We start from the raw sequence: 18,349 nt of genomic DNA, 5'->3' as shown, positions 1-18,349 counted from the left end.
GTCTCATAATAATAGTAATCCACTGTCTTAGCCTGAGGAACAGACAGTGATCCTGTCTCTCAATAATAATAAAAATACAGAGTGTGACGTCCTGTCCCAGCCTGAGGAACAGACAGTGAGCCTGTCTCTCAATAATAATAATAATACAGTGTGTGACCTCCTGTCCCAGCCTGAGGAACAGACAGTGAGCCTGTCTTTCAATAATAATAATACAGTGTGTGACTTCCTGTCCCAGCCTGAGGAACAGACAGTGAGCCTGTCTCTCAATAATAATAATACAGTGTGTGTCCTCCTGTCCCAGCTTGGGGAACAGTAAGCCAGACTCTCAACAATAATAATACAGTGTGATCTACTGTCCCAGCCTGAGGAACAGTGAGCTTGTCTCTCAATAATAATAATACAGTATGATCTCCTGTCCCAGCCTGAGGAACAGACAGTGAGCCTCTCTCTCAATAATAATAATAAAGTGTGTGACCTCCTGTCCCTGCCTGAGGAACAGCGAGCCCGTCTCTTAATAATAATAATACAGTGTGATCTCCTGTCCCAGCCTGAGGAACAGTGAGCCCGACTCTCAATAATAATAATACAGTGTGTGATCTCCTGTCTTAGCCTGAGGAACTGACAGTGAACCTGTCTCTCAATAATAATAACCTTGTGTGGAATGTCCTGTCCCAGTCTGAGGAGAAAACAGCGAGCATGTCTCTCAGTAATAATAGAACAGTGTGTGATCTCCAGTCCCCGCAAGAGGAACAGACAGTGAGCCTATATCTCAATAATAATAATACAGTGCGTGACCTCCTGTCCCAGCCTGAGGAAGAGACAGTGAACCTCTCTGTTAGTAATAATAATACAGTGTGTGATCTCCTGTCCCAGCCCAAAAGAAGAGACAGTGAGCCTATCTCTCAATAATAATAATACAGTGTGTGATCTCCTGTCCCAGCCTGAGGAACAGACAGTGAACCTGTCTCTCAATAATAATAATAATACAGTGTGTGACCTCCTGTCCCAGCCTGAGGAACAGACTGTGAGCCTGTCTCTCAATAATAATAATAAAGTGTGTGACTTCCTGTCCCAGCATGAGGAACAGACAGTGAGCCTCTCTCTCAATAATAATAATAAGGTGTGTGACCTCCTGTCCCAGCCTGAGGAACAGCGAGCCTGTCTCTCAATAACAATAATACAGTGTGTGATCACCTGTACTAGCCTGAGGAACAGACAGTGAACCTGTCTCTCAATAATAATAATAATACAGTTTGTGACCTCCTGTCCCAGCCCAAAAGAAGAGACAGTGAGCCTATCTCTCAATAATAATAATACAGTGTGTGATCTCCTGTCCCAGCCTGAGGAACAGAAAGTGAACCTGTCTCTCACTAATAATAATAATACAGTGTGTGACCTCCTGTCCCAGTCTGAGGAACAGACAGTGAGCCTGTCTCTCAATAAGAATAATACAGTGTGTGACTTCCTGTCCCAGCATGAGTAACAGACAGTAAGCCTCTCTCTCAATAATAATTATAAAGTGTGTGACCTCCTGTCCCAGCCTGAGGAACAGCGAGCCTGTCTCTCAATAATAATAATACAGTGTGTGACCTCCTGTCCCAGCCTGAGGAACAGACAGTGAGCCTGTCTCTCAATAATAATAATACAGTGTGTGACTTCCTGTCCCAGCATGAGTAACAGACAGTGAACCTCTCTCTCAATAATAATAATAAAGTGTGTTACCTCCTGTCCCAGCCTGAGGAAAAGACAATGAGCCTGTCTCTCAATAATAACAATACAGTGTGTGACTTCCTGTCCCAGCCTGAGGAACAGACAGTGAGCCTGTCTCTCAATAAAAATAATACAGTGTGTGACTTCCTGTCCCAGCCTGAGGAACAGACAGTGAGCCTGTCTCTCAATTATAATAATACAGTGTGTGACCTCCTGTCCCAGCTTGGGGAACAGTAAGCCAGACTCTCAACAATAATAATACAGTGTGATCTACTGTCCCAGCCTGAGGAACAGTGAGCTTATCTCTCAATAATAATAAAACAGTATGATCTCCTGTCCCAGCCTGAGGAACAGACAGTGAGCCTCTCTCTCAATAATAATAATAAAGTGTGTGACCTCCTGTCCCAGCCTGAGGAACAGCGAGCCCGTCTCTTAATAATAATAATACAGTGTGATCTCCTGTCCCAGCCTGAGGAACAGTGAGCCCGACTCTCAATAATAATAATACAGTGTGTGATCTCCTGTCTTAGCCTGAGGAACTGACAGTGAACCTGTCTCTCAATAATAATAACCTTGTGTGGAATGTCCTGTCCCAGTCTGAGGAGAAAACAGCGAGTATGTCTCTCAGTAATAATAGAACAGTGTGTGATCTCCAGTCCCCGCAAGAGGAACAGACAGTGAGCCTATATCTCAATAATAATAATACAGTGCGTGATCACCTGTACTAGCCTGAGGAAGAGACAGTGAACCTGTCTCTCAATAATAATAATACAGTGTGTGACCTCCTGTCCCAGCCTGCGGAAGAGACAGTGAACCTCTCTGTCAGTAATAATAATACAGTGTGTGATCTCCTGTCCCAGCCCAAAAGAAGAGACAGTGAGCCTATCTCTCAATAATAATAATACAGTGTGTGATCTCCTGTCCCAGCCTGAGGAACAGACAGTGAACCTGTCTCTCAATAATAATAATAATACAGTGTGTGACCTCCTGTCCCAGCCTGAGGAACAGACAGTGAGCCTGTCTCTCAATAATAATAATACAGTGTGTGACTTCCTGTCCCAGCATGAGGAACAGACAGTGAGCCTCTCTCTCAATAATAATAATAAGGTGTGTGACCTCCTGTCCCAGCCTGAGGAACAGCGAGCCTGTCTCTCAATAATAATAATACAGTGTGTCATCACCTGTCCCAGCCTTAGGAACAGTGAGCTTGTCTCTTAATAATAATAATACAGTGTGATCTCCTATCCCAACCTGAGGAACAGTGAGCCTGACTCTCAATAATAATAATACACTGTGTGATCTCCTGTCTTAGCCTGAGGAACAGACAGTGAACCTGTCTCTCAATAATAATAACCTTGTGTGGAATGTCCTGTCCCAGTCTGAGGAACAAACAGTGAGCATTTCTCTCAATAATAATAGAACAGTGTGTGATCTTTAGTCCCAGCAAGAGGAACAGACAGTGAGCCTATATCTCAATAACAATAATACAGTGCGTGATCACCTGTACTAGCCTGAGGAACAGACAGTGAACCTGTCTCTCAATAATAATAATACAGTGTGTGACCTCCTGTCCCAGCCTGAGGAAGAGACAGTGAACCTGTCTCTCAATAATAATAATAATACAGTTTGTGACCTCCTGTCCCAGCCCAAAAGAAGAGACAGTGAGCCTATCTCTCAATAATAATAATACAGTGTGTGATCTCCTGTCCCAGCCTGAGGAACAGAAAGTGAACCTGTCTCTCACTAATAATAATAATACAGTGTGTGACCTCCTGTCCCAGTCTGAGGAACAGACAGTGAGCCTGTCTCTCAATAATAATAATACAGTGTGTCATCTCCTATCCCAGCCTGAGGAACAGTGAGCTTTTCTCTTAATAATAATAATACAGTGTGATCTCTTGTCTCAGCCTGAGTAACAGTGAGCCTGACTCTCAATAATAATAACCTTGTGTGGAATGTCCTGTCCCAGTCTGAGGAACAAACAGTGAGCATGTCTCTCAATAATAATACAACAGTGTGTGATCTCCAGTCATAGCAAGAGGAACAGACAGTGAGCCTATATCTCAATAATAATAATAAAGTGCGTGATCACCTGTACAAGCCTGAGGAACAGACAGTGAACCTGTCTCTCAATAATAATAATACAGTGTGTGACCTCCTTTTCCAGCCTGAGGAAGAGACAGTGAACCTCTCTATCAGTAGTAATAATAAAGTGTGTGATCTCCTGTCCCAGCCCAAAAGAAGAGACAGTGAGCCTATCTCTGAATAATAATAATACAGTGTGTGATCTCCTGTCCCAGCCTGAGGAACAGACAGTGAACCTGTCTCTGAATAATAATAATAATACAGTGTGTGACCTCCTGTCCCAGCCTGAGGAACAGACAGGGAACCTGTCTCTCAATAATAATAATAATACAGTGTGTGACCTCCTGTCCCAGCCTGAGGAACAGACTGTGAGCCTGTCTCTCAATAATAATAATAAAGTGTGTGACTTCCTGTCCCAGCATGAGGAACAGACAGTGAGCCTCTCTCTCAATAATAATAATAAGGTGTGTGACCTCCTGTCCCAGCCTGAGGAACAGCGAGCCTGTCTCTCAATAACAATAATACAGTGTGTGATCACCTGTACTAGCCTGAGGAACAGACAGTGAACCTGTCTCTCAATAATAATAATAATACAGTTTGTGACCTCCTGTCCCAGCCCAAAAGAAGAGACAGTGAGCCTATCTCTCAATAATAATAATACAGTGTGTGATCTCCTGTCCCAGCCTGAGGAACAGAAAGTGAACCTGTCTCTCACTAATAATAATAATACAGTGTGTGACCTCCTGTCCCAGTCTGAGGAACAGACAGTGAGCCTGTCTCTCAATAATAATTATAAAGTGTGTGACCTCCTGTCCCAGCCTGAGGAACAGCGAGCCTGTCTCTCAATAATAATAATACAGTGTGTCATCTCCTATCCCAGCCTGAGGAACAGTGAGCTTTTCTCTTAATAATAATAATACAGTGTGATCTCTTGTCTCAGCCTGAGTAACAGTGAGCCTGACTCTCAATAATAATAATACAGTGTGTGATCATCTGTCTTAGCCTGAGGAGCAGACAGTGAACCTGTCTCTCAATAATAATAACCTTGTGTGGAATGTCCTGTCCCAGTCTGAGGAACAAACAGTGAGCATGTCTCTCAATAATAATAGAACAGTGTGTGATCTCCAGTCATAGCAAGAGGAACAGACAGTGAGCCTATATCTCAATAATAATAATAAAGTGCGTGATCACCTGTACAAGCCTGAGGAACAGACAGTGAACCTGTCTCTCAATAATAATAATACAGTGTGTGACCTCTTTTTCCAGCCTGAGGAAGAGACAGTGAACCTCTCTATCAGTAGTAATAATAAAGTGTGTGATCTCCTGTCCCAGCCCAAAAGAAGAGACAGTGAGCCTATCTCTGAATAATAATAATACAGTGTGTGATCTCCTGTCCCAGCCTGAGGAACAGACAGTGAACCTGTCTCTGAATAATAATAATAATACAGTGTGTGACCTCCTGTCCCAGCCTGAGGAACAGACAGTGAGCCTGTCTCTCAATAATAATAATACAGTGTGTGACTTCCTGTCCCAGCATGAGTAACAGACAGTGAACCTCTCTCTCAATAATAATAATAAAGTGTGTTACCTCCTGTCCCAGCCTGAGGAACAGACAATGAGCCTGTCTCTCAATAATAACAATACAGTGTGTGACTTCCTGTCCCAGCCTGAGGAACAGACAGTGAGCCTGTCTCTCAATAAAAATAATACAGTGTGTGACTTCCTGTCCCAGCCTGAGGAACAGACAGTGAGCCTGTCTCTCAATTATAATAATACAGGGTGTGACCTCCTGTCCCAGCTTGGGGAACAGTAAGCCAGACTCTCAACAATAATAATACAGTGTGATCTACTGTCCCAGCCTGAGGAACAGTGAGCTTATCTCTCAATAATAATAATACAGTATGATCTCCTGTCCCAGCCTGAGGAACAGACAGTGAGCCTCTCTCTCAATAATAATAATAAAGTGTGTGACCTCCTGTCCCAGCCTGAGGAACAGCGAGCCCGTCTCTTAATAATAATAATACAGTGTGATCTCCTGTCCCAGCCTGAGGAACAGTGAGCCCGACTCTCAATAATAATAATACAGTGTGTGATCTCCTGTCTTAGCCTGAGGAACTGACAGTGAACCTGTCTCTCAATAATAATAACCTTGTGTGGAATGTCCTGTCCCAGTCTGAGGAGAAAACAGCGAGTATGTCTCTCAGTAATAATAGAACAGTGTGTGATCTCCAGTCCCCGCAAGAGGAACAGACAGTGAGCCTATATCTCAATAATAATAATACAGTGCGTGATCACCTGTACTAGCCTGAGGAAGAGACAGTGAACCTGTCTCTCAATAATAATAATACAGTGTGTGACCTCCTGTCCCAGCCTGAGGAAGAGACAGTGAACCTCTCTGTCAGTAATAATAATACAGTGTGTGATCTCCTGTCCCAGCCCAATAGAAGAGACAGTGAGCCTATCTCTCAATAATAATAATACAGTGTGTGATCTCCTGTCCCAGCCTGAGGAACAGACAGTGAACCTGTCTCTCAATAATAATAATAATACAGTGTGTGACCTCCTGTCCCAGCCTGAGGAACAGACAGTGAGCCTGTCTCTCAATAATAATAATACAGTGTGTGACTTCCTGTCCCAGCATGAGGAACAGACAGTGAGCCTCTCTCTCAATAATAATAATAAAGTGTGTGACCTCCTGTCCCAGCCTGAGGAACAGCGAGCCTGTCTCTCAATAATAATAATACAGTGTGTCATCACCTGTCCCAGCCTTAGGAACAGTGAGCTTGTCTCTTAATAATAATAATACAGTGTGATCTCCTATCCCAACCTGAGGAACAGTGAGCCTGACTCTCAATAATAATAATACACTGTGTGATCTCCTGTCTTAGCCTGAGGAACAGACAGTGAACCTGTCTCTCAATAATAATAACCTTGTGTGGAATGTCCTGTCCCAGTCTGAGGAACAAACAGTGAGCATTTCTCTCAATAATAATAGAACAGTGTGTGATCTTTAGTCCCAGCAAGAGGAACAGACAGTGAGCCTATATCTCAATAACAATAATACAGTGCGTGATCACCTGTACTAGCCTGAGGAACAGACAGTGAACCTGTCTCTCAATAATAATAATACAGTGTGTGACCTCCTGTCCCAGCCTGAGGAAGAGACAGTGAACCTGTCTCTCAATAATAATAATAATACAGTTTGTGACCTCCTGTCCCAGCCCAAAAGAAGAGACAGTGAGCCTATCTCTCAATAATAATAATACAGTGTGTGATCTCCTGTCCCAGCCTGAGGAACAGAAAGTGAACCTGTCTCTCACTAATAATAATAATACAGTGTGTGACCTCCTGTCCCAGTCTGAGGAACAGACAGTGAGCCTGTCTCTCAATAATAATAATACAGTGTGTCATCTCCTATCCCAGCCTGAGGAACAGTGAGCTTTTCTCTTAATAATAATAATACAGTGTGATCTCTTGTCTCAGCCTGAGTAACAGTGAGCCTGACTCTCAATAATAATAACCTTGTGTGGAATGTCCTGTCCCAGTCTGAGGAACAAACAGTGAGCATGTCTCTCAATAATAATACAACAGTGTGTGATCTCCAGTCATAGCAAGAGGAACAGACAGTGAGCCTATATCTCAATAATAATAATAAAGTGCGTGATCACCTGTACAAGCCTGAGGAACAGACAGTGAACCTGTCTCTCAATAATAATAATACAGTGTGTGACCTCCTTTTCCAGCCTGAGGAAGAGACAGTGAACCTCTCTATCAGTAGTAATAATAAAGTGTGTGATCTCCTGTCCCAGCCCAAAAGAAGAGACAGTGAGCCTATCTCTGAATAATAATAATACAGTGTGTGATCTCCTGTCCCAGCCTGAGGAACAGACAGTGAACCTGTCTCTGAATAATAATAATAATACAGTGTGTGACCTCCTGTCCCAGCCTGAGGAACAGACAGTGAGCCTGTCTCTCAATAATAATAATACAGTGTGTGACTTCCTGTCCCAGCATGAGTAACAGACAGTGAACCTCTCTCTCAATAATAATAATAAAGTGTGTTACCTCCTGTCCCAGCCTGAGGAACAGCGAGCCTGTCTCTCAATAATAATAATACAGTGTGTCACCTCCTGTCCCAGCCTTAGGAACAGTGAGCTTGTCTCTTAATAATAATAATACAGTGTGATCTCCTATCCCAGCCTGAGGAACAGTGAGCCTGACTCTCAATAATAATAATACAGTGTGTGATCTCCTGTCTTAGCCTGAGGAACAGACAGTGAACCTGTCTCTCAATAATAATAACCTTGTGTGGAATGTCCTGTCCCAGTCTGAGGAACAAACAGTGAGCATTTCTCTCAATAATAATAGAACAGTGTGTGATCTTTAGTCCCAGCAAGAGGAACAGACAGTGAGCCTATATCTCAATAACAATAATACAGTGCGTGATCACCTGTACTAGCCTGAGGAACAGACAGTGAACCTGTCTCTCAATAATAATAATACAGTGTGTGACCTCCTGTCCCAGCCTGAGGAAGAGACAGTGAACCTGTCTCTCAATAATAATAATAATACAGTTTGTGACCTCCTGTCCCAGCCCAAAAGAAGAGACAGTGAGCCTATCTCTCAATAATAATAATACAGTGTGTGATCTCCTGTCCCAGCCTGAGGAACAGAAAGTGAACCTGTCTCTCAATAATAATAATACAGTGTGTCATCTCCTATCCCAGCCTGAGGAACAGTGAGCTTTTCTATTAATAATAATAATACAGTGTGATCTCTTGTCTCAGCCTGAGTAACAGTGAGCCTGACTCTCAATAATAATAACCTTGTGTGGAATGTCCTGTCCCAGTCTGAGGAACAAACAGTGAGCATGTCTCTCAATAATAATACAACAGTGTGTGATCTCCAGTCATAGCAAGAGGAACAGACAGTGAGCCTATATCTCAATAATAATAATAAAGTGCGTGATCACCTGTACAAGCCTGAGGAACAGACAGTGAACCTGTCTCTCAATAATAATAATACAGTGTGTGACCTCCTTTTCCAGCCTGAGGAAGAGACAGTGAACCTCTCTATCAGTAGTAATAATAAAGTGTGTGATCTCCTGTCCCAGCCCAAAAGAAGAGACAGTGAGCCTATCTCTGAATAATAATAATACAGTGTGTGATCTCCTGTCCCAGCCTGAGGAACAGACAGTGAACCTGTCTCTGAATAATAATAATAATACAGTGTGTTACCTCCTGTCCCAGCCTGAGGAACAGCGAGCCTGTCTCTCAATAATAATAATACAGTGTGTCACCTCCTGTCCCAGCCTTAGGAACAGTGAGCTTGTCTCTTAATAATAATAATACAGTGTGATCTCCTATCCCAGCCTGAGGAACAGTGAGCCTGACTCTCAATAATAATAATACAGTGTGTGATCTCCTGTCTTAGCCTGAGGAACAGACAGTGAACCTGTCTCTCAATAATAATAACCTTGTGTGGAATGTCCTGTCCCAGTCTGAGGAACAAACAGTGAAAATGTCTCTCAATAATAATAGAACAGTGTGTGATCTCCAATCCCAGCAAGAGGAACAGACAGTGAGCCTATATCTCAATAATAATAATACAGTGCGTGATCACCTGTACTAGCCTGAGGAACAGACAGTGAACCTGTCTCTCAATAATAATAATACAGTGTGTGACCTCCTGTCCCAGCCTGAGGAAGAGACAGTGAACCTCTCTGTCAGTAAGAATAATACAGTGTGTGATCTCCTGTCCCAGCCCAAAAGAAGAGACAGTGAGCCTATCTCTCAATAATAATAATACAGTGTGTGATCTCCTGTCCCAGCCTGAGGAACAGACAGTGAACCTGTCTCTCAATAATAATAATAATACAGTGTGTGACCTCCTGTCCCAGCCTGAGGAACAGACTGTGAGCCTGTCTCTCAATAATAATAATACAGTGTGTGACTTCCTGTCCCAGCATGAGGAACAGACAGTGAGCCTCTCTCTCAATAATAATAATACAGTGTGTGACCTCCTGTCCCAGCCTGAGGAAGAGAGAGTGAACCTCTCTGTCAGTAATAATAATACAGTGTGTGATCTCCTGTCCCAGCCCAAAAGAAGAGACAGTGAACCTGTCTCTCAATAATAATAATAATACAGTTTGTGACCTCCTGTCCCAGCCCAAAAGAAGAGACAGTGAGCCAATCTCTCAATAATAATAATACAGTGTGTGATCTCCTGTCCCAGCCTGAGGAACAGACAGTGAACCTGTCTCTCAATAATAATAATAATACAGTGTGTGACCTCCTCTCGCAGCTTGAGGAACAGACAGTAAGCCTCTCTCTCATTAATAATAATAAAGTGTGTGACCTCCTGTCCCAGCCTGAGGAACAGCGAGCCTGTCTCTCAATAATAATAATACAGTGTGTCATCTCCTGTCCCAGCCTGAGGAAAGTGAGCTTGTCTCTTAATAATAATAATAATACAGTGTGATCTCCTGTCCCAGCCTGAGTAACAGTGAACCTGTCTCTCAATAATAATAATACAGTGTGTGACCTCCTTTTCCAGCCTGAGGAAGAGACAGTGAACCTCTCTATCAGTAGTAATAATACAGTGTGTGATCTCCTGTCCCAGCCCAAAAGAAGAGACAGTGAGCCTGTCTCTCAATCATAATAATACAGTGTGTGATCTCCTGTCTCAGCCTGGGGAACAGACAGTAAACCTGTCTCTCAATAATAATAATCCAGTGTGTGATCTCCAGTCTTAGCCTGAGGAACAGACAGTGATCCTGTCTCTCAATAATAATAACCTAGTGTGGAATGTCCTGTCCCAGTCTGAGGATCAAACAATGAGCATGTCACTCAGTAATAATAGAATAGTGCGTGATCTCCTGTACTAGCCTGAGGAACAGACAGTGAGCCTGTCTCTCAATAATAATAATACAGTGTGTGACCTCCTGTCCCAGCCTGGGGAAGAGACAGTGAGCCTGCCACTCAATAATAATATTACAGTGTGTGATCTCCTGTCCCAGCCAGGGATCAGACAGTTAATCTGTCTCATAATAATAGTAATCCACTGTCTTAGCCTGAGGAACAGACAGTGATCCTGTCTCTCAATAATAATAAAAATACAGTGTGTGACCTCCTGTCCCAGCCTGAGGAACAGACAGTGAGCCTGTCTCTCAGTAATAATAATAATACAGTGTGTGACCTCCTGTCCCAGCCTGAGGAACAGACAATGAGCCTGTCTCTCAATAATAACAATACAGTGTGTGACTTCCTGTCCCAGCCTGAGGAACAGACAGTGAGCCTGTCTCTCAATAAAAATAATACAGTGTTTGACTTCCTGTCCCAGCCTGAGGAACAGACAGTGAGCCTGTCTCTCAATTATAATAATACAGTGTGTGACCTCCTGTCCCAGCTTGGGGAACAGTAAGCCAGACTCTCAACAATAATAATACAGTGTGATCTACTGTCCCAGCCTGAGGAACAGTGAGCTTGTCTCTCAATAATAATAATACAGTATGATCTCCTGTCCCAGCCTGAGGAACAGACAGTGAGCCTCTCTCTCAATAATAATAATAAAGTGTGTGACCTCCTGTCCCAGCCTGAGGAACAGCAAGCCCGTCTCTTAATAATAATAATACAGTGTGATCTCCTGTCCCAGCCTGAGGAACAGTGAGCCTGACTCTCAATAATAATAATACAGTGTGTGATCTCCTGTCTTAGCCTGAGGAACTGACAGTGAACCTGTCTCTCAATAATAATAACCTTGTGTGGAATGTCCTGTCCCAGTCTGAGGAGAAAACAGCGAGCATGTCTCTCAGTAATAATAGAACAGTGTGTGATCTCCAGTCCCCGCAAGAGGAACAGACAGTGAGCCTATATCTCAATAATAATAATACAGTGCGTGATCACCTGTACTAGCCTGAGGAACAGACAGTGAACCTGTCTCTCAATAATAATAATACAGTGTGTGACCTCCTGTCCCAGCCTGAGGAAGAGACAGTGAACCTCTCTGTCAGTAATAATAATAGAGTGTTTGATCTCCTGTCCCAGCCCAAAAGAAGAGACAGTGAGCCTATCTCTCAATAATAATAATACAGTGTGTGATCTCCTGTCCCAGCCTGAGGAACAGACAGTGAATCTGTCTCTCAATAATAATAATAATACAGTGTGTGACCTCCTGTCCCAGCCTGAGGAACAGACAGTGAGCCTGTCTCTCAATAATAATAATACAGTGTGTGACTTCCTGTCCCAGCATGAGGAACAGACAGTGAGCCTCTCTCTCAATAATAATAATAAGGTGTGTGACCTCCTGTCCCAGCCTGAGGAACAGCGAGCCTGTCTCTCAATAATAATAATACAGTGTGTCATCACCTGTCCCAGCCTTAGGAACAGTGAGCTTGTCTCTTAATAATAATAATACAGTGTGATCTCTTATCCCAACCTGAGGAACAGTGAGCCTGACTCTCACTAATAATAGAACAGTGTGTGATCTCCAGTCCCCGCAAGAGGAACAGACAGTGAGCCTATATCTCAATAATAATAATACAGTGCGTGATCACCTGTACTAGCCTGAGGAACAGACAGTGAACCTGTCTCTCAATAATAATAATACAGTGTGTGACCTCCTGTCCCAGCCTGAGGAAGAGACAGTGAACCTCTCTGTCAGTAATAATAATAGAGTGTGTGATCTCCTGTCCCAGCCCAAAAGAAGAGACAGTGAGCCTATCTCTCAATAATAATAATACAGTGTGTGTTCTCCTGTCTTAGCCTGAGGAACAGACAGTGAACCTGTCTCTCAATAATAATAACCTTGTGTGGAATGTCCTGTCCCAGTCTGAGGAACAAACAGTGAGCATTTCTCTCAATAATAATAGAACTGTGTGATCTTTAGTCCCAGCAAGAGGAACAGACAGTGAGCCTATATCTCAATAACAATAATACAGTGCGTGATCACCTGTACTAGCCTGAGGAACAGACAGTGAACCTGTCTCTCAATAATAATAATACAGTGTGTGACCTCCTGTCCCAGCCTGAGGAACAGACAGTGAGCCTGTCTCTCAATAATAATAATACAGTGTGTGACTTCCTGTCCCAGCATGAGTAACAGACAGTGAACCTCTCTCTCAATAATAATAATAAAGTGTGTTACCTCCTGTCCCAGCCTGAGGAACAGCGAGCCTGTCTCTCAATAATAATAATACAGTGTGTCACCTCCTGTCCCAGCCTGAGGAACAGTGAGCTTGTCTCTTAATAATAATAATACAGTGTGATCTCCTGTCCCAGCCTGAGGAACAGTGAGCCTGACTCTCAATAATAATAATACAGTGTGTGATCTCCTGTCTTAGCCTGAGGAACAGACAGTGAACCTGTCTCTCAATAATAATAACCTTGTGTGGAATGTACTGTCCCAGTCTGAGGAACAAACAGTGAGCATGTCTCTCAATAATAATAGAACAGTGTGTGATCTCCAGTCCCAGCAAGAGGAACAGACAGTGAGCCTATATCTCAATAATAATAATACAGTGCGTGATCACCTGTACTAGCCTGAGGAACAGACAGTGAACCTGTCTCTCAATAATAATAATACAGTGTGATCTCCTGTCCCAGCCTGAGGAACAGGCAGTGAGCCTGTCTCTCAATAATAATAGTACAGTTTGTGATCTCCTGTCCCAGCCCAAAGTAAGAAACAGTGAGCCTATCTCTCAATAATATTAATAAACTGTGTGATCTCCTGTCCCAGCCTGAGACACAGACAGTGAGCCTCTCTCTCAATAATAATAATACAGAGTGTGATCTCCTGTCCCAGTCTGGGGAACAGAAAGTGAGCCTGTCTCTCAGTAATAATAATATAGTGTGTGATCCACTGTCCTAGCCTGGGGAACAGACAGTCAGCCCGTCTCTCATTAATAATAATACAGTGTGTGATCTCCTGTCCCAACCTGAGGAACAGATAGGAGTGAGCCGGTTTCTCAATAATAATAAAGCAGATTATGATCTCCTGTCCCAGCCTAAGGAACAGTCAGGAAAGAGCAGGTCTCTCGATAATAATAATACAGTGTGTGATCTCCTGTCCTAGCCTGAGGAACAGACAGTGAGCCTGTCTCTCAATAATAATAATACAGTGTGTGACTTCCTGTCCAAGCCTGAGGAACAGACTGTGAGCCAGTCTCTCAAAATAATAAAAATACAGTGTGTGACCTCCTGTCCCAGCCTGAGGAAGAGACAGTGAGCCTGCCTCTCAATTATAATAATACAGTGTGTGACCTCCTGCCCCAGCCTGGGGAACAGTGAGCCAGACTCTCAATAATAATAATACAGTGTGATCTCCTGTCCCAGCCTGAGGAACAGTGAGTCTGTCTCTCAATAATACAAATACAGTGTGTGATCTTCTGTCCCAGCCTGAGGAACAGACAGTGAGTCTTTCCCTCATTAATAATAATACAGTGTGTGACTTCCTGTCCAAGCCTGAGGAACAGAGAGTGAGCCTTTCCCTCAATAAGAATAATACAGTGTGTGACCTCCTGTCCTAGCCTGAGGAACAGACAGTGAGCCTGTCTCTCAATAATAATAATACAGTGTGTGACCTCCTGTCCCAGCCTGGGGAACAGTGAGCCAGACTCTCAATAATAATAATACAGTGTGATCTCCTGTCCCAGCCTGAGGAACAGACAGTGAGCCTGTCTCTCAATAATAATAATACAGTGTGTGATGTCCTGTCCCAGCCCAAAGGAAGAGACAGTAAGCCTATCTCTCAATTATATTAATAAACTGTTTGATCTCCTGTCCTAGCCTGAGATACAGACAGTCAGTCCGTCTCTCAATAATAAAAAAACAGTTTGTGATCTCCTGTCCCAGCCTGAGGAACAGACAGTGAGCCTGTCTCTCAATAATAATAACAATAATAATTATAATAATAATAATAGAGTGTGTGACCACCGACAATGGCCACAAAGCCGGGGAATGGCACCTGTAAAGTGTTAATTGGGGCACAGGAACAGCCCGTCTTGTCTCGGGGGCCGGCTTCAAAGACAATACAGCAAACACAACGGGGCGGGGGAAGAAGACGACACGACACATGCAGGTACATTCAGTTCCGGCCGGAACGAGTCATTTGTCAGTGTTTTCAAGTGCTGGGAGCCGAGTAATCCTTCGCTTGTATCGTTTCTCCCCGGTGACTAGATCTCACCCTGCGACTCTCGACTGGGCTCACCCACGGCAGCCCAGCAGGTGTGAGCCTAGCTGGCACCCGGATGGGAGATTCCCCCCGGAAAAGCTCAGGTTGCTGCTGCTCCTGCAAGAGGTGTGACTGGGACCAGTAGGGAGCGCTCACCCTGCGGTCTGTGTGGCTTTCTTATGCCCCAGCATCCTGATGGCAACACTCTGCTGCACAAACAGGCGCCGCTCTTCGGGGGAGGCGTAAAACCGAGGTCCCGACCCTCCTTGGCCATTAAGAAATTCCAAGGCGTCTCTCAAAAAGAGATGCCGGAGGTGTCACTCTGGTGTTAGTGTTCCCCTTTACCAATCAGTCGGGGTCTCCTCCTAATCAGCGTCTCATATGTAACAATCAATGACGAGGCCCCCCTGTCCTGCGATATTGTACTTGTCTCCTGGCCGCTGGCTGGCGCCGTGAGATTTAGTACTTGCGCAAGAGACCGGGGGCAGAGCGCGAACGCGGTCCCCCGCCCCCCGCAAAGTGTGCGCTCCAGGTTCCCTCTCGGGGCTCTGCAACACAGCGGAAAGGCAGCGAGAAGGAGCCTCTTGCTCTGACGCCGCAAGGCCACAAGAGGGCGGAGGCGCCGCGCGCCCGGCCGACGTGTTGGACTGGTGCGCTTTATGTGCTGAAATAAACACGCGACAGCCCAGAAATGTTTTCAGAGTGCTGTGCACTGGAGGTTTTTGTCTTGTGAAGACTTGCCTTGTGCTCCTCCGAGCAGTTTGTTTGTTCTCCTCCAGTGCGGGACAAGCCAACACAAGGGAGCACATTCGCCAACATCCAGGTACGCAATGCGATTTGGAAAGAAGCTCCTTTCCAAAGAGTTGCACACGAACGATCCTTCAGTCCCGCTCGGGGGGCACGGAGCCCCAGCCACACACAGCTTCAAGTAGCGAGTCAGGCGTCATGGCTTTCGCTTGCGGCCACACCACCCTGTACGCGCCTGATCTCGTCTGATCTCGGAAGCTGAGTAGGGTTGGGCCTGGTTAGTATTTGGATGGGAGACCGCCTGGGAATGCCAGGTGCTGCAAGCTTTTGCTCTCTCGGCCAGCAGGGGTCGCCGTTGGTACCGTAGGCTTTGGGAGGAAAACCTGGAGGATGGAAAGGTGATCTATAGCCTCATCTCTAGAGATGTTTTGTTGCTATGGCATGTGTGTGACCCATATAAAAAAAAAAACCCGTTTGTAAAACAAATATCGAAGCTGCCTCTAAATCTGCAAATGAAGATGAGTCGATAAACCACTTGTTTTTCGTATAACTATACATATATTCATTTATTACTGATTTCATTCATTGAGCACGGATACAATAGAGGTACAGCCATTCACTGTTTGACATGTCTGCACTGCTACAGAACCTAGCAATCAGAAAACGGGTGAAACTGTCTTGAGAATTAGCATACAGTACCGAGGCCCCCATGACCAAATAAAGGCTAACCTCGATAATCAGCCTAAATAATGCAGATTACAGCAAAACGACTGACTTTGAAAAGGGAATGAATGTCCGGAAGGAGTAGTGTAACCAGCTTGAAATGCTTCTCCGGACCTCTAACTAAAAGAAACCGGGAACCAGCAGTGGCATCGACTCCTTTCGAACTGGGATTCTATCGCAGCTTGTGGTGTCGTAACTCTTCCGTATCCGATATGGACCAAGCACATCAGGGGAGAGCGCGAACGCAGTCCCCCACTACCAGAAATTATGCAGTCGAGATTCCCACATTTGGGGAGTTCGCAGGGGTCAGCACAGCCGGAGTGCAATGGCCGAGCCTCACCCTGGGTGAACCTCCTTCTTGATCAAGGTATCTCCCCTGCCAGGTAAGTATGAGTTGTACAAGCCCCTGCAAGTGGCCCGCACCCACAGCAAAAAGCGCGCAGCCTAGACCAGCTCCTCGCCCCGCATCGCCACCGCATAACAACGCCTGAAGAAGACCCAGGCAGGTCGAAACGCCGCGACACAAAGAAAAGCAAGATTGCCTTTTCACGGAGCCATAGACTCTACAGAGGTAAATTGCCTAACAGTGGAAACCTAACGGTGCCAACGAAGCTTTATGAACGAAGCTTTTTTTATTTTTTTAAGTATGGATCGTTATGGTATGCGTCAACCCAGAGTTGACAACGCACGCTGCCTTACGGTCACTCCCCACACCGCCACCCACACCGCCTACACACCAAACCACACCACATCAGACACATCAAACAGACAGGATACCTTCCAACTAGGAACCAGGATCATCTACAAAATGATCCAGACAGTCAACCACCTAAAAAACACAGCAGTTTCCGGAGGGGAGAACCAGGCACCCGCCAGCCTACGACGGAAGACAGAGGAACTCAAGCACCTCATAAGACCGGCCAACCCAACCGAACTCACATGTTTGAAGCTAGTAAGCAATGCCAAAAACTGGCTCCACACCACATTGCAGATCCTCGAAGAGCACTACGAGGAAACTCTCACACATCTGTCCAGACGACTGGAGGACCTGGAGCTTCCCGGCTGGGAACAAGCTTTCGCGGTTGCCTCCAACTGGGCAAAGAAAAATTATGGGAGGAAAATACAGAAGGACACGTTGGACCATACACAAGCTATGGTTACTGCTACACTTAGCAACAAGGAATCCACTATCCCCACGTCTCCAAACAGATTCCAAATACTCGACACACTAATCAGGGAAGAGGTAAATGGCTCAGAAGAGACATACGTAACCCAGGCAGAATCCCTTCCAGAACCAGTGAAGAGACACTGGGAAAGCAGACATCCAACCCAGAAATCTGGCCCCATGAGAGCCAGAGCATATACTCCAGAAATAGATTACTTTCCTCCAATCCCCAGGCCACAAAGGATCCGAAGAGAGCAGAGAAGCAAGAAGACAGAGAAGACTTCATACTACCTTTCCACAAGGCCTGAACATCAGAAAATAAAGTGGGAGGGTTTCAGTCGTTGGAAGGAGAGTGCAACACTCCTTGTCCCAGATGGTCCCTTCTTAGAGAAAATCTAGGAGAAAGAGCTTTGTTCCCCTACCCTAACCCTAATACTAACACTGACATTAACCCTGATCCTAACCCTGACCCTGGTCCTAACCCTAACCCTAATCTTAACCCTGACATTAACCCTGATCCTAACCCTGACTCCGACCCCGACTATTACCCCCCCACACCAGCACCAGCCCAACCAAGATACAGACCACACCGACATGACAAGACCACAAGAAAGCTAATGGACAGGAAGCTGGAAACCCACAAACGCTGGCTCTGCATAGGGGACTCCAATTTATCAAGAATACCCCCCTATGAAAATCCAGATCTACAGATAGAAAGCTACCCAGGAGCATCATTTTACAATGCAGCAA

General features: G+C 44.9%; 1 non-coding gene and 1 pseudogene across 1 annotated transcript; one reads left to right on the top strand and one right to left on the bottom strand.

Moving 5' to 3' along the window:
• The first annotated feature begins 15,918 nt into the window (after positions 1–15,918).
• Positions 15,919–16,037, top strand: LOC148812209 (5S ribosomal RNA; annotated as a pseudogene).
• A 624-nt stretch (positions 16,038–16,661) lies between these two features.
• On the bottom strand, positions 16,662–16,825 carry LOC148812208 (U1 spliceosomal RNA). Its single transcript, XR_016086343.1, has one exon. It is a non-coding gene; the product is annotated as a U1 spliceosomal RNA (small nuclear RNA).
• Positions 16,826–18,349: the final 1,524 nt, after the last annotated feature.

This window comes from Atractosteus spatula (assembly GCF_055471065.1).
Source record: "Atractosteus spatula isolate fAtrSpa1 chromosome 10 unlocalized genomic scaffold, fAtrSpa1.hap1 SUPER_10_unloc_3, whole genome shotgun sequence".
NCBI lineage: Eukaryota > Metazoa > Chordata > Actinopteri > Semionotiformes > Lepisosteidae > Atractosteus > Atractosteus spatula.
Note: the sequence above shows the minus strand (reverse complement) of the source record. Positions and strands in the feature narration are given on the sequence as shown.